The sequence below is a fragment of the Mirounga leonina genome, unplaced genomic scaffold (assembly GCF_011800145.1).
Source record: "Mirounga leonina isolate KUSES-001 unplaced genomic scaffold, KU_Mleo_1.0 Mir_276, whole genome shotgun sequence".
Taxonomy (NCBI): Eukaryota; Metazoa; Chordata; class Mammalia; order Carnivora; family Phocidae; genus Mirounga; species Mirounga leonina.
This window is the reverse complement of record NW_023270655.1, coordinates 70958-79813: the sequence shown is the minus strand read 5'-3', so window position 1 is coordinate 79813 and position 8856 is coordinate 70958.

Below are 8856 nucleotides of genomic sequence, written 5' to 3'. Positions count from 1 at the left end.
CCCGGGGAGGCGGGGCCTGGACGGCGGGGCCCGGGGAGGCGGGGCCTCGAGGCCGCGGTCCGGCCAGCCCTCACCTTCTCTCCCGGACGCCTGCCCTCAAGCTAAATCGTCGTTTTTCCCGGGGTCGGCTACTCCTCAGCTGCGTTCCGGCGAGAGAGAGCACGAAACAATAGTTATCTTTAAAAGTTTACCTAAAGTGGAAATAAAAGATCGCATCAGCACAAGCACACGTTTTTGTGATTACCATAAGAAAACGAATATGCAAAGAGTACATGAAAAATGGAAACAGCTGTGATATTGTGGCATAACAGGAATTTTTAAAAGTAAATGTAAAACTTTTCCGTAATCTTGTTAAAATACCGCCTCTGTTATCTCTAAATATAAAGCAGCAGTGGAGAAAGACTATTGGAAAACCTCTTCTTAATTCCTCACTTTAATATATGGAGTTGAGTGCATGGTTCTTATGATACGGGTCCCTGGAGGGACTTTTACTGACCTCTCAGTATATTTTGTGGGGTAGATTTAGTTTGTATTGCAAGAGAAGGACCTCACTTTTATGATTTGTTGGGCCCACAATCATTAAATAACCTCTGGCTCTTTAGGGAGTCATTTTCCCGTAAAGAATCTAATGTAGTCTTTTCATTCAGCACTAGAAAAAGTATATTTTAGGAGAGTTTCTCACAAGTATTAAAGACAATTTTAGAATACTTCTGACAATGAGGCCTGTAATAAAGATTGAGCTTAAATGAATTTTTCTTTTATAAAGAAATCTATTTTTTTATCCATGTAGGATATTTCCCCAAGGAAATATGTCCACAAGGAAATATGAGTAAGGTTTATAAAATATAAATCTATTGAAAATAGGGAGGGGAAAGATATTCATTATCTTATTTTAAACACAAAATAATTAAAACTACACAACAAAACATATAAGAACATTAGAATTAATTTTCCCAAAGAAAAACTATACAGTGTCATGTACAGTGAACTAAGTTGCAACAAGCAACCCACAGGATCACTAAGGAAAGGCTACCTGAAAACTGTTTATCATAATCATAGTCAGGGAGTGATGCACTTTATCTTCCACAACTGCTAATACCAAGCAGCTATTAACAAGAGCTCCTACGGAATTATTGTATCTTGATTTAAAGTAAGCCTTGAGATAAAAATAAAAATAAAAAAATAATAAATAATAAAAAAAAAAACTTTTAAAAGGGGCACCTGGGTGGCTCAGTCAGTTAAGCGTCTGCCTTTGGCTCAGGTCATGATCCCGGGGTCCCAGGATCGGGGTCCTGGGATCCAGCCCTGAGCCGTGGGCTCCCTGCTCAGCAGGGAGCCTGCTTCTCCCTCTCTGTCTGCCCCTCCCCCCGACTCATGTTCTCTCTCCCTCGCTCTGCGCTCTCTCTCTCTGTCAAATTAAAAAAAAAAAAAAAAATCTTAAAGTAAGCCTTGGGAAATCCAAGAGTTTTCCAAAAAAGGGTTCTAAGAAGGTCCTACAAGTGATTCTTAGGCTGTTCCAAAATGTAAGCAAGGCATATAAACATCTGAGTATAGCTTATGGTCAGCACCTGAAGAAAGAATAAGGAATTACTTTTTCTGAAATAACTATTACTTAGACACTACACAACTGACACTTAAGAATATTCATATATTCAGGTATATATTCCTTTCTTTGCCTAACTGATTTGCCAGTGCAAGAGTAGGGTGGGTCAAAAGATTTTTCCCTGAAGGGCAAGTTTGGGGGATTTTTGTTGTCAGATGTGTGTGGTTGGCAAGCTGACACAAGTTAGATAGCTGGTCTCTGTCTCTCTTGCTCCATGACCTTGTTTACTGACGAAAAACATTTAAAAATTGACCTCATTTGACTCACTTCATCTAATTAAGGTTTTTGTCTTTATATTCTGTAAACATCCATTGCATCACTCATGGAGGAAAAAGAGGTCAAGGTTGCTAAGCATTAATGTTTTCTTTCGTTAAATGACACCTACTTATTACTGTGAGCCCTGGGAGTTAATACCCCATTTCCAGCTGGAGTCTGAAAGAAATCATCTCTGGTATCTCTGATGAAAAATTACAAATAAGTGGGCCCCAGACTCAGGTATCATAAATACTGATCTAGTTAAATTGATTATACTTTTCACATACAAGGAAAAACATAGAACTCAATGGTAAGCAACTTGACCATTAAATGACATATCTAAATAATCAGAAATTTGATAATTTCCCTAAATCATTGACCAAAATAAGAGATTTGTTCTCAATATTACATAGATGTACTTGCATAGCTGTACTAAGGGAGAAAAGCATAAAAAGTAATTCGAAATCCATTATATTTGGCTCTAAAGTCAGAGTAAAAATACGTAACAACATACAATAAGTGAAAAAGAACGTTATCAATAGTATATGAAGGCAAAAAATCCCAATTCAGTGGAGGAAACCTTTTTTTAATAAGATTTTATGTATTTGAGAGAGAGCACGTGAGAGAGAGAGCGCAGGATCTGGGGGGGAGGGGCAGAGGAAGAAGGAGAAACCGACTCCCTGCTAAGCAGGGAGCCTGATGCAGGACTCAATCCCAGGACCCTGGGATCATGACCTGAGCTGAAGGCAGACACTTAACTGACTGACTGAGCCACCCAGGCGCCCCGGAAACATTTCTTATATAAATAAATACTGAATAATTTTCAATATTGAATAAATAAATATTCAATAAATATTGAAATATTTCAATAAATATTGATACTGAAATATTTATCTAATATTTATCTATATTTATATATAGTATATATTTATATATTCGTTTATTTAATTCATATATTCCTTTATATATTCATATATTTATATAATATATACATTTTCAATATTTCAAACAATGTCACACCCTTCCTGTTTGGCTAGAAACTAAATTCAGCATGTTTCCTACACTAATACTAACTTTTTATCCTGATCCTTAAGTCAGATAAAATTTCAATATGAGAAAATATCAGAAATCTGATTTCTTCACTCCTTAGCTTAAAAAGGAGTAGTAAATCAAAAAATGAATAGGAGCATCATCATCCTTAATCTATATATCAACAGGAAGAAAATTTCAGGATTTGCGATCTTCAGGTTGATACAATCAAATGGAAAGTCTGACTTGCCACCATAATAGAACATATATTCTGTCATGGGTCCCATGAGCTCTGTACAGTGGCTGATGTTGAATGGCTACCTGGGAATCAAAAGCCACCAACACGCTTCCTCCACCAGCCTGCCCACTGTCAGAAGAGAGGCGACATGGGAGTCAGGAGCCAATGCAACTGGCACCTCCCAAGTTTGCGGGTAACCACCACACCACACCACACCCTTCCAATGCCTGTAGTATAGAAACACATCTACCCTCTTCCCTTGGGTGGTTTTAAGACTTTCCAGGAAGTGAAAAGTCATTTCATGTTAATATTTATTCAACAAATATATAGTGAGTGCCCACACTGTGCCAGGTACCGAGAATACAGTGGTAGACAAGATGCAGGAGCAATTCAAGGGGTGTCCCCAAGCACCCGCCCTGAATTTTTGCTCCCATCTACCAGCTGTGTTTATATCATATGATCTTACCTTGGTGAATAAAATAGATTCAATCCCTTTCTCAGGACAGCCCAGAAGAGAGAGGGAGACATTCAGTAAGCAACTAAACACACGTGCAGTTACAAATTGGATTAAGGGCCTTGAAGGAAATAAACAAGGTGCAGTCTGCGGGAGTACAGGGGGATGGTACCACACAAGGCATGAATCAGGGGACTTCTGCTGAGCCCTCAAGATGAGCAAGCAGCAGTGGGAAGAGCTGTGGAAGGGGGCGGGGGGTACCAGTTGAGAGAACAGCAGTTCACTAAGAACCTAGCACATAGTAGCACTCAAAAAAATTCTAAATAAAGAAAAGATGCAAACTATTAGAAAATCTTCATAATTGATGGAAAAACCAAAATTATAATTGTTTCTTCAGCCATAACTAGCTCTAATGTATTCTCTTAAAAATATTAAGTGCTTGGGGGCGCCTGGGTGGCTCAGTTGGTTAAACGACTGCCTTCGGCTCAGGTCATGATCCCGGAGTCCCTGGATCGAGTCCCGCATCGGGCTCCCTGCTCAGCAGGGGGTCTGCTTCTCCCTCTGACCCTCCCCCCTCTCATGTGCTCTCTCTTTCATTCTCTCTCTCTCAAATAAATAAATAAAATCTTAAAAAAAAAATATTAAGTGCATTCTGAAGAGTGATGCTCTTTCTCTACCACACTCTAAACATAGCTTAACTCAGGTAATTACAGACGGCAGAACGGAACAGGCATTACAATTCAGGACTGAAGTGAGCAATTTGATCCCTTTGCTGATTTCCTGATGAATGTTAGTCATAAACTGAACTTCATCTTTAGAGGCAGTAGAAGGAAAATTCCAGGCACACCGTGGTTACATTATACAAAAAGTATATTTGTGTGTGTGGGGGTGGGGGGTGGGTGTGGGTGTTTCTGCATAAGAGTGTTTAGTTAAAAAAGGATGGAAAGCAGCAAGGAAAATCAAAATAGTTGAATTGTTAGGGCAGCAGGATTCTGGGGAATTTTTATTTAAAATGTGAATTCCATGTTATAGTATTTTTTTGAGAAATAAGTAGACATTTTTTAACAAAGGAATTTTAAGCACCCTACTTTCTATGGCATCCAAATGTAATCTTTGCCTTAGGCTATAGTAGTCAGGGAAGACAAAAATTCAGTTATCTTAGCCACTTTTTCCTTTAAACAGAAGCCCTCCCAAATCCACAGACACATCCAAAACTCCACGTTGCTCTTAGAACTCAGGCTAGGAATGTTAGTGCTCCTCTTCCCACCTCCCCATTGCCATATGTCTGAGTACCCAATGCCCACCAGCAGCTTTCTTGACCCTTTTGGTTTAAAACCTGAGACCACTATTGCACTCACAGAACCAACTTCTCATTCTCTCATCTCCTCTCCCCATGGCCATCCCAGTGGCCATAATAATCCAAGCTTGTGCAAGCTCCTGGCCATAGCTGTAGCCTGGCTCAGCCTAAACCCAATCCCTGATTGGATTAAAGTGATAGATCTCTCACCCTATCTGCCTAATAGAGGACAGAGGGAACCCTCAGTGGTGGAAGATATCATCTAGAGCATTTATGTTGCATTTACACACAATGTCCGGCATTCAACAAAAAATATTGACATGCAAAGAGACAGCAAAAAGTGAATAATAATCAAGAGAAAAGAAGACAATATAATTTAATGTCGTGACAATTTGGGTGTATCTCAGGGATGCAAGGATAGTTTAACATTAACAGTTCAGGGGCACCTGGGTGGCTCCGTTAAGCATCTGATTCTTGATTTTGGTTCAGGTCCTGATCTCAGGGTTGTGAGATTGAGCCCTGCTTCGGTTCTGTACTGGGTGTGGAGACTGCTTAAGATTCTCTCTCTCCTCTCCCTCTGCCCCACCCCACCCCTGTTCGAGCATGCGTGTGTGCTCTCTCTCAAAACAAAAATATTAATAGCTTAAAGGGAAAAGAAAATATACAATCAACTCCATAGATGAAGAAAAGAATGCGTTCAACAAAATTCAACACCCATTCGTGATGAATAATCTCAGCAAACTAGGAATAGAAGGGAAATTCCTTAAGCTCACAAAGAGTATCTACTAAAAACCCATACCAAATATCATTCTTAAGAGTTAAAATCTGTAAGTATGCCCCCCCCCTTTCTTTTAGAGATGGGGAGGGGCAGAGGGAGAGAGAGAGAATCCCAAGTGGGCTCCACTCTCAGCCTGGAGCCTGTTGTGGGGCTCAATCTCACGACCCTAAGATCATGACCTGAGCCAAAATCAAGACTCAGATGCTTAACTGGCTGAGTCATCCAGGTGCCCTATAAAGTATGCCCTTTAAAACAAGAAAAAGAGAAGTGTGTCTGCAGCAAGCACTCTATTTATCATTGCACTCGAGGTCATAGCACACAGAAATAAAAGAAAGAACAAATATGAGGATTGCAAAGGGAGCAACAAAACTGTATTAAGCACAGACAATATGCTTGGAAATTCAAAAGGACTCTATAGAAAACTTATCATTCAAAGAGTTCAACAAGGCAGCTTACTGTAGACTAGATGTTTGTGTCCCCTCAAAATCCAGGGGTTGAAATCCTAACCCCCAATGTAATGGTATCAGGAGGTGGGGCCTTTGTGAGATGATTAGGTCATTAGGGTGGGGCCTTCACCATGAGATCACTGCCCTTATAAAAAACACCCCACAGAGCTGCGTCATCCCTTCCACCATCTGAGGACACTGTGAAAATAGGGCCATCGATGAACCTGAAAGTGGGTTCTCAACAGACACCAAGTCTGCTGGAAGATCTTGGTCTTCCAGCCTCCAGAACGGTGAGAAATAAATTTCTGTGGTTGATAAGCCACCCAGTCAATGGTATTTTGTAATAGCAGCCCAAATGGACCAAGATATTGGCTAGATAAAAAATGTTTAACAAAAATAAATTCCATTTATATAACCGACAAACACAGGAAATGTAAATTTAAAAAGATACCAATTTCAATAGCAAAATTATAAAACATTTAGAAATAAATATAACAGAAAATGTGAAGAACTTAGTGGAGAAAAGTAGGTGTGGTGCCTAAAAGGACTAGAAATATGCTGTCTAGCCACTAGCTATAGGGGTTACTTACATTGAAATATAAATCAATTGAAATTAAATGGCATTCAATATTCAGTTCCTTAGTCATATTACCTCATTTCCAGGACTCAGTAGCCACATGTGGTGAGTGGCCAGCCCACTGGACAGTGTAGATATAGAATATTTCCACCAGCACAGAAAATTCTACTGAAGTAGACTAGAATATGTCCATTCACCTTATAAATTTTCAGTTATAGTATAGTCATTTATACCGCACTGCTTATGTTATACCCCCATAAAGGGGAGCCTGACTTAGTAAGAAATACACATTAGGAGTTGTAAAGTTTTCTTATCTTCTGAGAGTTTCGGGGGGTTGGGGAGAAGGGGTTTTGCTTAGCACCTGCAGGCCCTTCTGTTAGGGAGCCAACTATTTTGTGAGTCTTTTCATTATAACAGCTCTAAAGGCCAGCTACTTAGATACTTGCTCTTCCAGAACCCCCACAACAAGGATACAGGGCATGAGACCCAAGACTGGACAATCAGATACTCTCTTTGAAGATCTGAATCTTAGGCAAGGAACACAGAGATGCTGGAATAGTTCAAAGTTCATTCTGGCATGTGTAGTGGTGGCCTCTGGTATCCAGGGACCACAGAGGGTGCCAGTGGTCATGAACCCAGTGGCAGTACCTAGTGCCTAGCAGTAACAGCATCTTAATCAGGCCATTCATGGTGTGGATTCTCATTGTTCCTGTCCACTGTCCAAACTCAATACTCCAGCCTTGCCTCCAAGAACTACTCAACATCTCCCTAAGAAATGCCTTCTCTAAGTTAGAAGGAGTTGATGTCTTTATTTGAAACTACAGTTGAGGGGCGCCTGGGTGGCTTAGTCGTTAGGCGTCTGCCTTCAGCTCGGGTCATGATCCCAGGGTCCTGGGATCGAGCCCCACATCGGGCTCCCTGACCCACGGGAAGTCTGCTTCTCCCTCTCCCACTCCCCCTGCTTGTGTGTGTTCCCTCTCTTGCTGTCTCTCTCTCTGTCAAAAAATAAATAAAATCTTAAAAAAAAAAAAAGAAACTACAGTTGATACTTGAACATCGTGGGGGTTACGGGCACTGACTCCCATACAGTCAAAAATCCGCATGTCATTTTTGACTCCCCCAAAACTTAACTACTAATAGCCTACTGTTGACCAGAGAGACCTTAACCAATAATATAAACAGTTGATTAACACATATTTTTATGTTATATGTATTATATACTGTATTCTTATCATAAAGTAAGCTAGAGAAAAGAAAATGTTAAGAAAATCATAAGAAAGAGAATATATTTACAATACTGTACTGTATTTATAAAAAAAAAAAAAATCCATGTATAAATGGACCTGAGCAGTTCAAACCTGTGTTGTTCAAGGGTCAACTGTACAAACTCTGAATGGTACAAAGTTAGAATATATCTTATAGATCATCTAGTGCAAACTTATTGTGATTCATAATATAAATTCAGGTAATTGGAATTATACCTCCCTTAACACTTTTTTACCGATCAGTCTAGGCTTAGCCATACTGTGGTAAAAAAAAAAAAAAAGAAAATTGGGCGCCTGGGTGGCTCAGTTGGTTAAGCGACTGCCTTCGGCTCAGGTCATGATCCTGGAGTCCCGGGATCGAGTCCCGCATCGGGCTCCCTGCTCAGTGGAGAGCCTGCTTCTGCCTCTCTCTCTGCCTGCCTCTCTGCCCACTTGTGCTTTCTCTCTGTGTGTCAAATAAATAAATAAAATCTTTAAAAAAAAAAAAAAAAAAGAAAAGAAAAGAAAAAAATGACCCCGCCCCAAACCCCCGCCAAATCTCAGCAGCTTATAAAAAAAAAGATTTCTCATCTTAATGTCTATCACAGGTCAGCTGTGGTCCCATTCCATGTCACATTCCCTCTGGGCCCAAGCTGATGAACCTGAGCTAATGGAGAAGCCTGTCTGATATACTGCAGGTCTCATTGGTTGGCTGGCTCTTAAAGCTTCTACCTGTAAGTGACATGCATCATTTCTACCCATATGTCCTTGGCCAAAGCGAGTTACACATGAGGATGTACAATCCTTCTAAAGGGAGGGGCAGTGCAAGTCACACAGCAAATCTGATCTAAGTGGTATGGTATTCTAGAATTGTCTCACTGGGAAGGTCATCAAATACTTGAGCAATAATACAATCTAACACAACCCTTATGATT